This window comes from Stegostoma tigrinum, chromosome 30 (assembly GCF_030684315.1).
Source record: "Stegostoma tigrinum isolate sSteTig4 chromosome 30, sSteTig4.hap1, whole genome shotgun sequence".
Classification (NCBI taxonomy): Eukaryota; Metazoa; Chordata; class Chondrichthyes; order Orectolobiformes; family Stegostomatidae; genus Stegostoma; species Stegostoma tigrinum.
In genome coordinates, this window is record NC_081383.1 from 7,283,021 (window position 1) to 7,300,735 (window position 17,715).

Consider the following 17,715-nt stretch of genomic DNA (forward strand, 5'->3'; position numbering starts at 1 on the left):
GATCTTTTAACTATGATAGCTTTAATTATGAAATTATGGTGGCTTGGTCTAAGTACCACCATCTGCAGAGCAGCTATTAGGCAAAATCACACTTTTGTAAACTTGATCTGGACTTCATCAGTACTCTTTCCAGTGACTGGAGTTTTCTCAGATTTTTTTCACTCATTCATGGGATGTCATTGGCCAGACCAATATTTATTGACCATCTCGAATTCAAAGTTGTAACATTCTACACTTACTTTATTAACATCAATATATGTAATGTTGAGGCTAATCCCAGAGAATGAGATGTAGCATTCTCCCACCCGATTCCAGAAGAATATTGATGCAAAACAGAAAATGTGACAATGATGATTCCAACTTTCAGCAATGAAATGAGGGCAAGTTGGAAGGCTTAAAATTAGCATGTTGAAGGAAATTATTGGAGAGATACACAGTCAGGGTCATTAAGATAATGAACAACTGGGAAGGTCAAAGTAAACCTGTTATTTATCTTCTGTTCATTGTTCAAGGTTAGATACACAATAAAATCTTTGAGTACCCTGTAGGATTCTGGGTACAGAAGTGAAACTCAATGAGAGGCAGTTGAATTGGGATCAAGGAAAAGTTGGAATGATTGTGAAATTAGCTTGTGGGTCAAAGAGAATTAGCAATACTGTTCCCCACATGGAATGACTGGCCATGAAAACTTGTGCTCCCTAGACTTTCAGGTCCCTAAATGGAGAGGAAGAAAATAAATGGTAGATTGGCAGAGATTAGCTGGATAACCCCATCCTTAATATGGTCATGAATCTGGGTAACATGCAAACTAAAATTATTTGGGTAAAAAAACAAAATGAAAGCCTACCAATTTTATTTCATTGCTGGGTTAGGAAAGGTATAAGTTTGTGTGTTTGCTTCCAAAATCCAAATCTCAGGCTATAGCAAGAATATGGTTGACAATAACCCTTACAAGTAAAGTAAATTTTACTGATTTTGTTCTGTCCAACTGAAAGAATGGATGACAGGATTCCTAAAATGGAGCCAGCAAGGGTAGGAAAGCTGGCTACCCCGCCCAAATCTTTATCGCATGCTTGCAGAAATTCTCAGCAATAGAAACGGTATCCCAGAATTGGGTCCCAATCACAATTTTTTACAAATTCCTGAGAGAGTTTTGAGAAGATTTGTAGCTCAGGTTGAGGTTCTGGATGTGAGTTTGCTCGCTGAGCTGGAAGGTTAGTTTTCAGACGTTTCGTCACCATTCTCGGTAACATCATCAGCGAGCCTCCGACGAAGCGCTGATGTTATGTCCCGCTTTCTATTTATCTGTTTAGGTTTCCTTGGGTTGGTGATGTCATTTCCTATTCTTTTTCATGACCCACTATTACTCGTATCCTTACATACAGATGAGGAAGGACACCACTTTGATTGGGACAACACATCCATCCAAGGACAAGCCAAACAGAGACACGCACGAGAATTCCTAGAAGCATGGCATTCCAACGGGAACTCCATCAACAAACACATTGATTTGGTGCCAATCTACCATCCTCTGAGAAAAAGAATAGGAAATGACATCACCAACCCAAGGAAACCTAAACAGATAAATAGAAAGCGGGACATAACATCAGCGCTTCATCGGAGGCTCACTGATGATGTTACCAAGAATGGTGACGAAACGTCTGAAAACTAACCTTCCAGCTCAGCGAGCAAACTCACATCCAATTCCTGAGTAATTTCAAGTTGCAAATATCTGGCTATCAGTTTACAATACACATGATGTGATACGGTGAAGTTATCATAAGTGTGTCTGTTAAAGGCACAGTGATTGTAACACATAATACAACATCGCCCTTTCCATAAAGACAAAAAGAATCCATGTTGATATACATGATTATACATGGTTACACATGGGTGTATGTCACCAATTTGATAACTATACAAACAAGAAAATGCAAAGATTAAAATAAACAGTGCAGTAATAGGCAATTCATCTCAACCAGTCTCTTGTTCGTATTTCTGCTCCATACAAGTAATAGTCCTAAGCCCAAGTGCTTATCTTGTTCCCACACATCTTTATCTTGCATTTCTTCAATCACCTGCCTGGCCTATTCTTAAAAATGGTCTCTGCTTCAATCTCTTCTGGTATTATATTCCATAATTTCACAACCTTCTGACAAAAAAAGTATCTTCTGATCTTCAACATTAATTTCCTATATAATCATTCGTTGATGTCTTTATGTTTTAAAATTTTGAACCACTAGAAGTGGTTTGTTTCGGTTTACTCTAACACAGCATAATTTTAAACTTTACGTGAAAGTATCCTGCAGTGTCCTCTATTCCAATAGCAACATTACAATTTTGCTAACCTTTCTTTACGTTTGCATTCCCTCATATCAGGCCTAAGTGAATATGTTCTGCATTCCATCAGTTGCCTGAATAATCTGTAGCATGGATTCCAAAACCAAACTCTACACAGAAATGTAAATCATGGTTTTTCAAAAGTTTTATTTAGATTCACTGATGCATCTGACCTCCTGGCATAAAGTCATATATTCTATTAGCATTATGTCTAATGCACTTGAGGTGTTGCTTTTAATGGCAGTGAATGTATTTGAATTGGCTTGGAAAATAGAATGCATCAGTCAACAAAATGAATGAAAACAGATAGGAAAGAGACAACTTAAAGTATAATAGTGACCTAACTGGGATATTAATATTATCACATTTTGTTCTTCCTCATGTTTTATAGAAATGGTGCAATACCGTGTGCAGATTGCTCTGATTAGTAAGCTTTTGCTTAATAAATGTTGTAGTAGAGTTGCCGAGGCATATATTTTTCAAAATTACATCATAGCATTACATAGCCTCCTGCACCGCCACAATGATGCCACCCGAAGGTTGCAGGAACAGCAACTCATATTCCGCCTGGGAACCCTGCAGCCATATGGTATCAATGTGGACTTCACCAGTTTCAAAATCTCCCCTTCCCCTACTGCATCCCTAAACCAGCCCAGTTCGTCCCCTCCCCCCACTGCACCACACAACCAGCCCAGCTCTTCCCCCCCACCCACTGCATCCCAAAACCAGTCCAACCTGTCTCTGCCTCCCTAACCGGTTCTTCCTCTCACGCATCCCTTCCTCCCACCCCAAGCCGCACCCCCAGCTACCTACTAACCTCATCCCACCTCCTTGACCTGTCCGTCTTCCCTGGACTGACCTATCCCCTCCCTACCTCCCCACCTATACTCTCTCCATCTATCTTCTTTACTCTCCATCTTCGGTCCGCCTCCCCCTCTCTCCCTATTTATTCCAGTTCCCTCTCCCCATCCCCCTCTCTGATGAAGGGTCTAGGCCCGAAACGTCAGCTTTTGTGCTCCTGAGATGCTGCTTGGCCTGCTGTGTTCATCCAGCCTCACATTTTATTATCTTGGAATTCTCCAGCATCTGCAGTTCCCATTATCTCTATCATAGCATTACTGTCACTTTTTCCATTTTACAACATCCATGTTCATTTTACTAACAGTATACATCCCTTTCATATTCAAATAAAGTGCATATTTTTTTAAAATGTCAGAAATATGCCATCTCACATTTATCAATATTAGATAGACAATAGGCAATGGACAATAGGTGCTGGAGTAGGCCATTCGGCCCTTTGAGCCAGCACCACCATTCATTATGATCTGGCTGATCATCCACAATCAGTATCCTGCTCCTGCCTTATCCCCATAACCCTTGATTCCACTATCTTTAAGAGCTCTATCTATCTCTTTCTTGAAAGTATCCAGAGAGTTGGCTTCCACTGCCTTCGGGGGAAAATATTCCATCAGTTATTCTGTACAGATTCCATTTTATTAATACTGCCTTACAGCTTCAGATCATTGGAAAAATGTATAATGCTTCTTTTGAAACATTGCCTACTTCAGCCCATCTGCTGCCGAAAAGTTTTGGTAGTCTTGACAGAACACTCTGCTCCAATTCATCAGACTCTGACATTGTATGCTTCACCCTTGCCCTGTAAACCCATTAGGATTGATCTTTGGTGACTTGGCCTCCTTTTTCTGAATTTCTTCACTAAACTCCTCACCTCTCCACATTTACAATTTTCAACCAAGCCTTTAATTGGTCATCTTCAATTCACTCCTTTACCTATGTTTATGAATGCTTTCAGACTTGAATGTTAAAATATTAGTTAAATGAAACTATTGATAATTTCTTAATGATCCAGCTGTATCATTTGATTCTGAGCTGCACATTGCCAGCAACAACTTTACATATTCAGGCAATTCCCTCAAAGTAATAAGAAGAATTTTTAAAAGGTCACAGAGAAAATCACAGCAGACCAAGCCTGAGGCAAGGTGGTTAGCTATTGCATGCACAGAGGGCAGAAAGCAAGCATTCATTACATATCTAAAGAATGTTTAAAGAGTGTCAAAGATGTACAACATGTTTCTGGCTTTCTGTTGAACTTTACCTGGTAGTCACACGCACTGGGTGCTAAAAAAAACCTTATGGAAATACATCGAAAAAATTCACTTTATTTTCCATGCAGTTTGTTATTGTATTACATTCATATATTATTTTGCAATTAATTAATCAAAATGTTAAGGGAGAAATTTTCATTTAAAAAAGCTCAATTCTAAATTCAAGACTATTAATTTACTTGTCGCTTTTTCTTTGCTAAAGTTTACTTCTTGTTAAAACATCCAGCAATTCACTGCACAAATGCTTTGAGAAATTTCACATAAGGTATTATATTTAAACAAAAAAACAAATTCACATCTTTTCAATGAATCTTCTCCTGAATCCCTTTTCTCTTCTAGGGGCAATGATTCAGATTGAGCACAAATCATCAAAACACTAGCAGAATTTTATTGCTAATCCAAGTGACTTGGTGAAATTTCAGATCAATGCAGTCAGGCTATCTGATCATGCAACAATAAATGCAAGCCCTCTTCAAACATCACACTTAATTAATTTTCCAGCATCACTAAAAAGTACTGATGTAGACCCAAAGACAAAGTCAAAGTTGGTAATTGTTGTGACCTCAATGCTGCCCGAGCTGAGATTGGTTATGTCAAACCAACACAACCTGACAATCAAACTTCAGACTTGCCTTGTCTGTATTGATTATCAGCACATCTATAAATTTATTTGCCCTTTGATGCATCAAGCAAGCCCCATCTGAGCAATCTTTAAGTTAGATGCCTTAAAATTTAAATTGCATCTGAACTGTAACATTTTACATCTTTAATTAAAGGAATAAAGTGACCTGTTCCGTTGGCTGTTAAAAAGCTTGTAGCAGCTTCTTAAGCACAAACAAAAACAGAAGTTGCCGGAAAAGCTCAGCAGATCTGGCAGCATCTATGAAGAAAAAAAATCAAAGTTAACATTTCGGGTCTGGTGACCCTTCCTTAGAACTTCTTAAGCTTAACAACTGGCCACAGACACCCAACTACAGCCATTTCCCAAGATGTCTCAATATGTGGTGAGATGTGTGTTTTAACCGAATCTTTCATTCCATTCAAATGTTTACTTTTTTTTCCTCAAACGCTTCCCTCAAAGTCCCTGTATGGCAGTTTCTGCTGAACCTTCAGTGTTAGGGCAGTTAGGATAAGAAAGTCTGCTTGAGCTGTCATGGCCTTTTCAAACTTTACAGCATCAGAACTGAAAAATTAAGAAACTAAATGTACACAGTCCATTTATACTCCAGATTGTTAAAATAACTTCTCAATTCAATTTTCTACAAGGACAAGTTACATTTCTTGCTGTCAATTTCAACAATGTTCTAATTATTGAGCAGATTCAACATTTTCATATCCCAAGACATACAGAAGCACTTTACCAATGAAGGGTCGCTTTGAGGTTCATTCACCATTCAGCATGCAACATGGCAATCAAGTCATGCACAGACTAAGATCACACTACAACAAGTGAACGACCAGGTGGTTTACCTTTGCTATTATTGTTCTAGGAAGGATATTTGGCCAGATCAAAGCAGTCTGTTTAATTCACATGGGTTATTGGATGTGCGTAGTGAACTTGAACTCCTAAGATTTGACACAGAAAGGAAAGTTATGAAATGTGCCAAGCTTGATATTGGTGCCAATGTTAATTTGCTAGAAATGGCAGAAATGCACCAGCTACAGCCAAGTTGGTAGCGTTCTCACCAGTAAATCACAAAGTTCCATGTTCAAGTCTCACTCCAACCACAAAATTTCAGGCTAATACTCCAATGGAGGGTGCAATGAACTGTTAAAAATGCTGTCTTGTGAATGATATGTGAAACATAATGCAACACTTACCTGTGGATGCAACTCAAAAAATATCCTACAGCTCTACTTAGAAGAGCAGCAGGCATTCCCAGTATTCAGATCGATACCTCTCCCCCCCAATCAATATTACAAAAACAGGTTTTCTTGTTATCATCACATTCATAAATAAAAATGGAAGTTCCAAAATGCTGACACAAACTAAGCAGAATTACTGAGATTACACAGTGTGAAGCTGGATGAACACAGCAGGCTAGCAGCATCAGACGAGCAGGAAAGTTTGACATTTTGGGTCAAGGCCCTTCTTCAGAAATGGGGAAGGGAAAGGGGATTCTGAAGTAAATAGGGAGACAGGGGGAGGCTGATAGAAGATTGATAAAGGAGAAAACAGGGGGAGAGGAGACAGACAGGTCAAAGAGGCAGGGTTAGAGCCAATGAAGGTGAATGTAAGTGGGGAGTTCGGGAGGGGATAGGTTGGTCCAGGGAGGACAGACAGGTCAAGGAGGTGGGATGAGGTTAGTGGGTGGGAGATGGGGATGGGGCTTGAGGTGGGAGGAATGGTTAGGGAGGCAGGGACTAGCTGGGCTGATTCTGGGATGTGGTTGGGGGAGGGGAGATTTTGAAGCTTGTGAAGTCCACATTGATACCCTTGAGCTGCAGGGTTCCCAAGCGAAAAATGAGATGCTGCCTCTGCATCTTTTGGGTGGTATCATCGTGACAATGCAGGAGGCCCAGGATGGACACGTTGTCCGAGGAGTGGGGATGGGGCGGGGGTGGAGGTGAAGTGTTTCACGACTGGGAGGTGTAGTTGTTTGTGCGAACTGAATGTAGGTGTTCCGCAGAGCAGTCCCCATGCCTCCGCTAGAGGAGGCTACAACAGGAACAGTGGATTCAGAATATCACATTAACAGATGGGCAGGTGAACAACTGTTTAATGTGGAAAGTCTTCTTACGGCTTGGGATAGGGGTGAGGGGGAGAGGTATAGGTGCAGGCATAGCACTTGCTTCAGTTGCAGGGAAAAGTGCCAGGGGTGGTGGGGCTGAAGGGCAGTGTGGAGCGGACAAGGAAGTCACGGAGAGAGTGTCCCCTCCGGAAAGCACATAAGGGTGGGGAAGGAAAAATGTCTTTGGTAGTGGGGTCAGATTGCAGATGGCAGAAATGTTGGAGAATGATGCATTGGGTTTGGAGGTTGATGGGGTGGTACGTGAGGATGAGAGGGATTCTGTTTTGGTTATTATTGCGGATGGGGGTGTGAGGGATGATTTGCGGGAAATGCGGGAGACACGGTCGAGGGAATTTTTCGATCGCTGTGGAGGGAAAGTTGTGGTTCTTGAAAAAAAAGAGGGCATCTGTGATGTTCTGGAGTGGAATGCCTCATCTCGGCAGCAGATACGGCAGAGGCGAAGGAATTGGGAAGGTGGGTGACAGTTTGCATTGGATTTGGAGGTTGGTGGGGTGGTATGTGAGGACAAGGGGGATGTTCACCTGCACATCTGTTAATGTGATATGCTGTATCCACTGTTTCCCATTGTGGCCTCCTCTACATCGGGGAAACCAAGTGGAGGCTTGAGGATCGCTTTACAGAACACCTACGCTCAGTTCGCAACAAACAACTACACCTCCCGGTTGCGAACCATTTCAACTCCCACCCCCCCTACTCCTCAGACAACATGTCCATCCTGGGCCTCCTCCATTGCCATGATGACGCCATCCAAAATCTGCAGGGATAGCATCTCATTTTTCGCTTGGGGACCCTGCAGCCCAAGGGTATCAATGTAGACTTCACAAGCTTCAAAATCTCCCCTCCCCCGACCACATCCCAAAATCAGCCCAGCTAGTCCCCACCTCCCTAACCATTCCTCCCACCTCAAGCCCCAGCCCCATCCCCTATCCACTAACCTCATCCCGCCTCCTTGACTTGTCTGTCCTCACTGGACCGACCTATCCCCTCCCTAACACCCCACCTACATTCTCCTTCACTGGCTCTAACCCTGCCTCTTTGACCTGTCTGTCTCCTCTCACCCTATCTTCTCCTTTATCCATCTTCTATCCACCTCCCCCCGTCTCCCTATTTATTTCAGAATCCCCTTCCCCTCCCCCCATTTCTAAAGAAGGGTCCCGACCCGAAACATCAAACTTTTTCCTGCTCCTCTGATGCTGCTCGGCCTGCTGTGTTTATCCAGTTTCACACCGTGTTATCTCAGATTCTCCAGCATCGGCAGTTCCTACTATCTCTAAGCAGAATTACTGACTGATTACCCAGGCCAATTTAAAGTCGAATTCCTTCTCTTTCTTGTTCAAGTGCTGAAATCATCTGCAGCTGTAATCTTATCTCAAATCTAATTCTTTCCCAATATCACAAATTTAGTTTATAAATAAATGTTGACCAAGTTCTTTATTCCATTATTCTTCAAAACATCTCAGAATAGCGCATCAAATTAGGCGAACAGGATTTGTGAAATATGAGGCATTTGAACTTAATTTACAAAGTAAAAGTTCAACTTTCAAATTATGAAAATAAGCTCATGACAGAAGATAGAGTACCGCAGTCAGGGCAATTAATTTTATAATGACTTACCATGAAAAAAAGGCTTTTGTGGTGCTAAGGTCAGTAAAGACAAAACACAAACAGATTCAAAATGAGACCTCATACCTAACATGCATTGCCTGACTTAAAATGTCATCTCTTCACGCTGATAAAACCTTTAGTTCTCACAGGACAGGGACTTGAAAGGAATTCGGGGATTTACATATACATATTAATCAATTAAAACCTTCTAGCTGATTGAAAATTTAGCTGCATCTTAGGTTTGTTTAGAACATCCTCATCAATGGCGTGAGCCTTTGATCTTTTACTTTTAAATTCTGTGTCTGATACTACCTCTCTCACAAACACCTGAAGAAGGAGTAAAACTCTGAAGGCTTGCTTTTTCAAATAAACCTATTGGATTATAACCTGATGTTGTATGTTTTCTAATGCCCAATGTCATAGGAGTTTTGTGGTCAGTTCAGATATGTTCTTGGCATTAGGGTAGCACACAAACCCACATCAACCCTACGCAAACTGCTCACCCAAACCAAAGACCATTTACCCACTATGGACAGGACCAACATCATATACAAGATCCCCTGCAAAGACTGCAATAGACATTACATTGGACAGACAGGAAAGAAAATAGCCACAAGTGTACACAAACATCAACTAGCAACAAAAAGACACAACCAATACTCACTCATGTCCATGCACATGGATAAAGAAACCACCAGTTTGATTAGCACAACAACAGGACCCTGGGACAGGCCAAGCAGAGACAAGCACAGGAATTTCTAGAGGCCTGGTTCTCCACTAAGAAGGCCATCAACAAACACATTGCTAGACCCTATATATACACTCCACCGCAAAAGAAGACTGGAAGTAAGGTAAGCCAGCTCAACGGACACCAGAGTTTAAATAACAGTCGGGAAAACACAACGCTTCATCGAAGGCTGCACTGATGATGTTACCCAGCAGGGTAATGAAACTTCTGTGGAACCACAAACGAACTCGGCCAGCCAAGCAACCACAACATCCACAACCCAAGCTACAAATCTACTCTAAAACCTGAATGAACTTCTATGTTTGACTACTACTTGGCCAGCTACTGTACTGCAGTGGGGGTAGAAGCCAATACATACTCTGGTCACATAGTTAATTTATCAAAAGTTCTTCGATAAAAAAAAATAAAACGTAAGGTGCCACAACATAATTCCCAATCTACAGAATTCCACTAATAACAACTCAGGAAGAAGTTTACACCCCAGCAAGGACAAGATGACAACTGGTAGAAGAGAAAATAGAATTGATATAGTATCAATTCATAGACTAAGGTATGATTACATTCTATACTGTTGTGCATTTCATTGCCCAACTTTCTCAACACTGAAATTTTAGCAGCGAAGATGATGAATGAGCACTAAGGCACAGTCTCTGCATTGGCTAGGATGCTTACCTGAAATTTGTTATCCCAGAGGATACAGAACTGTCGTCAACGGGATTAATCTTATAATGGCTTAGCAATGAAAAAAGCCTTTCGTGTTGCTAAGCTCAGTAAAGATAAAATGTATCTCACAGTCTATCTAATCACTATCCCTAGTCAAATGGAAGGGTAGAGGCAGCAATAAAAATTGCCAAAGCAATCCCCAAGTGGAGAACCACTGAAGGAAAGAAAGTCGTCCGATACAAAAGATGAATGTCACATTGCACTGATCTACTCTTTCAAAGTTACTGAAGCTAGAAGAAATAAGCGGTGAAGTGAAAAAGTTATGGTGAAAAGACAGGATAGCTACACTATTTCCACTGGCTGAGGATTCTAGAACTTGGGGGAATAGTCTGAGAATTAGGGCCAGATCATTCAGGGGCAATGTTAGGAAGCAAAGAGTAATAGATGTTTGGAATTCTCTTCAACAAATGGCAATGGATGCTGGATCAGTTGTTAAAAAAAATCTATTTCAGATTTAAAGTTAAAGCATAGGTATTAAGGGTTACGGGCCAAAGGGAGGTTAATGGAGTTAGTCTAATGGTCAGCCATGATCTCACTAAATGAAGAAACAGGCTAAAGGGCTTAATGGCTTACTCCAGTGGCTATGTTACTACGAAATAGCAGAAAACGAAATTTCATTTCATTAAGACTGTTAAGTCATTGGCAGAGTTGATCAGACAGCTAAAATTTCTACTGTATTTTTACAACAACCATCTGGCGTGGTACTGAGGCATGCAGGATAGGAAGGCCTTATTTTTAATCTACAAATAGCACTGACTTAGTTGAGCTTTTCCAAAGAAAGGTATGGTGGGTGAAAGAGAGAAGAGTAGAGAGTCAGAGAGGGAGACAGCAAGGCATACCTAAAGCCTCCACCACAAAATGCACCATTGCACCTTGACTTTGTCCTGATAATATTACCATCTGATTATGGCTCACTTTCTACACAGTGCATCTGAAATAGGGAAGCACACTTGAATGAAATACTGAAAGGTTACTGCATCTGCAGATCTGTACCCCACCGAGTGAGCACCTTCAGAAATGAAATACAGGTGAGAAAAATCCTCAAACTCAAAGCAATGCAAATAATAGGCTGCATTCACTACTATCAAATTGCCTTTATTGTACTGTGCAATTGCTGTTCAGCTATTACAACAGGCTTAGTCCAGATCCAGCAATTGAACCAAGGATTAACTGGTCTGTACAAATACATTTTGAACAACTTCGCACTGGACCTTCATCCACTGGGACTTTGCCAAAAGAATATTATTAAGCTACAAGTCAGAGATGTGCATTCTGCTATTAAATTGGTATCAGAGTTAATAGCCAAAGTGAATCATTTATCATCGAACACTGAAGACTAGCACATGCACGGACATAAGCCAAAGCCCAGCATTACAACAGTGATTACACTTCCGGAGTAACTCATTGATTTTAATGACCTTTGCAAACTCCAGGACTGTGTAATGTGCAAGTTCTGTGGTGATACACAAAGGGAATCCAGGTTAAATGCGTGAGTCGCAGCCTGTGGGAGTCTGACTTCAACTGTGGAATATTAAATTGCATGAATTATCATATTGCTTTTACACGTTGAGTTTATTTTGATTTAAGTTATGTCATTTACAAACATATGAATGCACAGCATTTCCATGTACAAGGTATAAAAGTTTCAATTATTTTTCAATGCAAAAGATCCCATAGGACATAACTACAATTTTTACATGGGTTGTAATGAGAAAATCTGATTCATTTAAAGTTGTTACACTTTTCAACTTCAACTACAACCTTAAGTGAAGAATTAATGTAGGCAGTTTTCATCATTAATATTGGCACAGATTTTATAAGTGAGCAAAGTGTCAGTAAAAGGTTTGTGGATACAATTTTTAAAAACATAAATGTGTATATAACTCTGCCCCGCTAATTTCACCAGCAAAAGCATGCAGTTCAGTGTAATATGCACATTGTATTATACCAATTCAGTAAAGAAAATGGATAGGAACAGAAAATGATGAGCATAATTTTTTGCCCATTCGTGGGATATGGGCATCACTAGCTGGGCCAGCATTTATTTCCCATCCGTAGGTGCCCCTTGATAAGATGGTGGTTAGCTACCTTCTTGAATCATGGCAGTCCCATGTGCTGTAGCTAGATCCACTATGCTGTCAGAAATGGAGCTCCAATTAGACCACTGTTCTAACTTTATTAAAATGTTTTGATCATCTGATTTTATTCACTTTGTTGACAGTACAATTTTAGCATTCTATTTTACAAGCCAAATCAATCATAAATACAGAGATAGTAGGAACTGCAGATGGAGAAACGTTTTTGAAGGATCTCAATGTTCTGAATGTAGCGGTTGTCACAGTTGGGGCCAAACTGGAAGGCCTAAATGTGGACTGCAGTCCATTGGGGTTGGTCCGGTTCCATAGGCAGATACTAAGAAAGGTAATGTGGCTGTAGTACCTGGTTTGCTTCAGGACATGGTCGAGCAGTTTCAGGGCTGAACAGATTATGAGAGAGTTGCAGTGGGAGATATCCACTGAGGTCTTTCCGGAAGGAGGAGGGTAACTTCAAGGTAGGAATCCTTAGAAGTGGCTTTGCAGTGTGAACCTGGGTCTAGGCCCAAAGCATCAGCTTTCCTGCTCCTCTGATGCTGCTTGGCCTGCTGTATTCATCCAGCTCTACTCCCTGGTATGCCAATCATAAATACAGCCCATTTAGGGGGAGAGAAGACACTTTACAGTTACATTTCCAGTAGAACTGGCAAAACTTCAGTGTGGCCTGATCACAGCACAGCAAATTCCCCTCCAACAAGGTTTAGAAATTCCACACACTAGTAATATAGCCAAAGAAAAGGCCAATACAAATAACCCCACCAACAATTCTAGCCACAATCAACAGGATGTTGGTACTGGGTGATTCAATTATGGCAATCCCATTGAATGTCAAGAGGAGGCAGTCAATTTCCTGCCAAATGTTATTTGCCACTTATCAGCCCAATCTTATATAAAGTTTTGCTGGAAGAACGCATAATACTGCTTGAGTACAAGCTGTCACAAATGGTGATGAACATGTTGTCTGACAATTACACAATTCCCTTCTAATGGAAGGAAGTTCATTGATGAAGCAACTGAAGATGTTTTGGCTTTGGACACAAACTGAGGAATAATGATGTTCCGGAACTGTGGTGACTGACCTGCAAAACTACAACTAATTTTCTTTGTGCTAGCTATGGCCCAACCATTAGTAAGTTCTTTCCCAATTCCTATTAACGTACACATTGACAGGGCTGCTTAATATTACACATGGTCAAAAACTAGCTTGATGCCAAGGGGGGAGTTCACCCGTGCTTCATCTCTGGAGTTCAGCTCTTCTGTCTATGTTTGAACCAAGACTATAATGAGTTCAAAAGCCAACTGCACCCAGGATAATCCAAAGTGACCGGTGAGCAGCTAAGTACCACTTGATAGCACTGTCAACAATGCTTTCCATCACTTTGGTGATGATCAACAGTCAACTGGTAAGTCAAATGATCAGGTTGGTTCTGTTTTTTACATACAAGACATACCTGGGTAACATTCCCTACTTCTGGGTTGATGCCAATGTTTCAGCTTTATTGGAACATCTCGACTAGGGGCTTCACCAGTTTTGGAGCACATCTTCAGGATATTGCGAGAATGGCGTCAGGATCAATAACTTTTTCAGCGTCCAGTGCCTTCAGCTGTCTCCTGATATCATATGGAGTGAATTAAATTGTTTGAAAAGTATATCTGTAATATTGGAGATCCTAGGATGAGACTGGCGGAGCCCCTAGTCAAGATGTTCCAAGTCAGATCATCCATTTGGCACTTCTGACAGAAGCCTGGTATTTTGTGTTGATGTTCTGGACTCCCCTATTTTTGAGGAAGCGGTTACTTGTGGTGTCTGACCCACTGGTTGTATGATGGTTTAGCACATAAATAAAAATTCTTAAGGCCATTATTACCCTTAACTAAATCCTTTTTATAATAGATTGCTACATCACCATTGCCTCTGCCACAGTTCATTGTAAATTATGAACTAGTACACACTTCACTGCCAAAATCATCAGACGCATTGTCATGCTGCAGCTCAGTCACTAACTTTGCCAGACAGATACTGTCTCCCTAGCCTGTTAGCAGACATCAAACTTACATTCATATTGCATATTTAACAATAATTTATTGAGTACTTTTAACTCAATGAAATATTCCAAGGTGCTTAGCTGCAGCATTGAAACACAAGGCATGATACAAAGCCATATAGGATCAATCAGATCACCAAAACCTTAGTCAAAGAGATAGGTTCTACTTTGTGTCTTAAAAGAGGAAATTGAGGAAAAGAGACAGAGGGGTTTGGGGATGTAATCCCAGAACTTGGGGCCTTGCTAACCAAATGCAAAGCCAGCAATTGTGGAATAATTAAAACTGGGAATGCATAAAAGACCAGAACTGGAGGAACACATATCACAAAGGGTTGTGAGGCAGCAGATTAGAGTTAGGGATAGATGAAAGACAGTGGAACTTGAGGGTGATCATGATAAAATCTAATTTTGCTGGCGCTATAAAGCAGGGAAAACAATGGGACGTTGGGTGTTTTTAAACTGAAAACTATACACATGCACACTGATGAAAACATATTCAAGGGACAATCAAAGCCGAGGTGACAAGCGTCCTCTACAGTCAGCAAGAACCCACTCCGGTGCTGGTATTCAAAAGCTCTAGCAAGCCCCAACATCATAGGCTCGATCTGGTCCACCTCAGCCTCTTGAATACAGATTGGAGATGGTCACATCTTCCCAAAATCTTATCCATCACTCCCAACTTCAACCCAAATAACATTGGGACCAGATAACAGGAGAGCTACCATCTCTTTTTCAGCTTGTGGCACAGATGTCCCTCGCGCTACCCCCAAAAAAAGACAGAAGTTGCCAACCGCACCCACAGGGGACCTTTAAGCCTCGTTCCACGGTCACTTACGCCAACCAGCCGATAAAGCAGAGTCACATTTCTGTCAGAAACACCGTCCACGCCCTCGAAAACCGACAATCCGCGGCGGCATCGTCGAATGAAAAATCAAAACACACCGGGCACGAACAACGGCCTTCCCCTCCCTCGATGGAATTCCCGCGAAACCCGCGGGCAGCAACCGCCGAGCGCGAGCCCACTCCCCGCGCAACGGCCGGAACAAGGGAATCGACCAACAGGTATCTCGGCAATGACCCAACTCTCCCACAAACTTTATTCGTGTATCTGCAATCCCAGTTACCAACCTTGTGAGAGAGAGAGAAAAAAATAAACTCGTTTGATATATGTCTTTAAATGTCTGCCATTCAACTCACCTGAAACAGGTAAAAATCAGGTTAACTTATAGTGAAGAAGACCATCGTGTTTACTTGAGGCTGCTGCGTTCTCCATCTCAGTTTTTCACCCATTTGGACTTTTTTTTGTCTTAAAGGAAGTTTTAATTCAAGGGTTTTACCCGGTAGTTGGGCTTGCTTACTACCAAGAGCAACCCTTCGTAACTAACTTACGAGCTCTACTAAAAGTTCGGTAAGATTCCCACAATTCAAAACTGTTGGAAGTTCTTGGTCGCTTTAGGAATGGACTTCATGCGCCATCAGCTGGAGAGAGAGAGAGAGAGATAAAAGCGACGGACCCCCGAAAGGTCAGGATCGAAATTAATAGTATGCACCTTCCAAAAAAATCAATTTATTTGAGCAAGCAATGAAGCAAAATACCTTGGATCCTGGATAGCTAAGATGTAAGCAGAGAATATTTCAGCAGCATCCACGGAAAGAGCAAAACAAGTTGAGGTTCCGAGTGTTTGGCAACTATTTCAAGGGGAAGTACTGGAAAGGTTCTGAACGCTGAGGGATGCATTAAGTGTGACGTTGGGCTGGAGAACAGCTGTAGGGAAGGAGGTGGACCTACCATCTATGGTTACCTCATCATCTATGTAACAATATTAATCACTCCATATAGCTTGCATCTGATTGTTGTGGTGCCAAAAATTATGTCTTGTTTCAGACAAAAACCTCTTCTTGTTATGCCATTAAATGGTTTTTCTCGATATCACTCATCTGAGCAGGCCTTGTAGATCCCATCCTAAAAGGAGGATAGTTACAGCAAACCGACTTGATGATAACCATTGGTCCAGATAGCTCGTGCAATGGGGTGAGGATTCATCATATACAGGAAGAGGGAAAGAAACCTTCATAGACAACACTGAATCACCAAATGACAGAGGATGAAACAAAGTAATGCTAATGCTGAAAATCTTAAATAAAATCAAAATAGGAAAAGTTGAAGATGCTCAAAAGTTCAGGCAGTATTTGTAGAAAGAGAAATAGTTACTGTTTTAGGCATCATGATCAAAAAGTGGTTGGCTTGAAATGTTAATACTTCGTCCCTTTCTACAGACCTTGCTTAACTTGTTGAGTATTTTAAGCACTAACCAGAATCTTTTATAACATGAAGACATGCTGTAACAATTTATGATCAATTAATACCTTTGAAATTGTAATAATGGACGGAAACAGCAACAATTTGCACATAGCAAGAAGAGCTGTTCTGTAGAGGAGTCACATTGGACTTGAAACATTAATTCTGTTTCTGCCTTCACAGATGCTGCCATCCTGCTTGCATTTCCCCAGCAACAGCTTTTTTTAAAATTTCATATCCGATAAAGAGCAATTAGATTTTTTAAAAATCATTTTTTCATGTGGTTGAGTACTCCATCACTGTTGCATTGCAGTGCCAGCCAAGATTATGTACGCAAGCTACTGGAGAGATAATCTAAATCCACAAACATGTGACTCATTGCAAGAACGCTACCAAAGAGGCAGGCTGACCACTTAAAATGGAATTGGGATCCAGGGTTGTTCTGAAATAAAGTGAATCAGTGCTCCTGTAGGGAGACATCAGATAAAATGGAGGTATGTTTGTTATGGCCTTCTATAAAAAGTTCCTCAACTTTGATCTCTTAGCAGATTAATGCAAAGCTATACAGTAGATACTAGATCAACTTGAGAATAGAATCACAGAATGGTATCCCCTGTACAAAAGCTGCAAAGGACAAAAGAACTAATCTACAAAGGAGCATGATTTGCTGAAGTGAGAAACACAAGTATCCAAGTCTTGGAGATAATGGGAACTGCAGATGCTGGAGATTCCAAGATAATAAAATGTGAGGCTGGATGAACACAGCAGGCCAAGCAGCATCTCAGGAGCACAAAAGCTGACGTTTCGGGCCTGGACCCTTCATCAGAGAGGGGGATGGGGGGAGGGAACTGGAATAAATAGGGAGAGAGGGGGAGGCGGACCGAAGATGGAGAGTAAAGAAGATAGGTGGAGAGGGTGTAGGTGGGGAGGTAGGGAGGGGATAGGTCAGTCCAGGGAAGACGGACAGGTCAAGGAGGTGGGAT

At 41.3% G+C, this 17,715-nt stretch overlaps 1 protein-coding gene across 4 annotated transcripts in view; it reads right to left on the reverse strand.

The window, feature by feature from the left end:
- LOC125466031 (semaphorin-4E-like) overlaps positions 1-16,127 on the reverse strand; it is a 73,648-nt gene extending 57,521 nt beyond the window's left edge. For 2 of the 4 annotated variants that reach the window (XM_059638517.1, XM_048560127.2), the window contains exons 1-3: positions 16,030-16,127; positions 15,631-15,912; positions 5,937-6,032 (exon numbers count right to left, since the gene is read on the reverse strand). The gene's annotated coding sequence lies outside the window, so the exon portion shown is untranslated. The remainder of the gene's footprint in view (positions 1-5,936; positions 6,033-15,630; positions 15,913-16,029) is intronic. The other 2 variants (XM_048560128.1, XM_048560126.1) reach the window with 1 other exon arrangement.
- Positions 16,128-17,715: the final 1,588 nt, after the last annotated feature.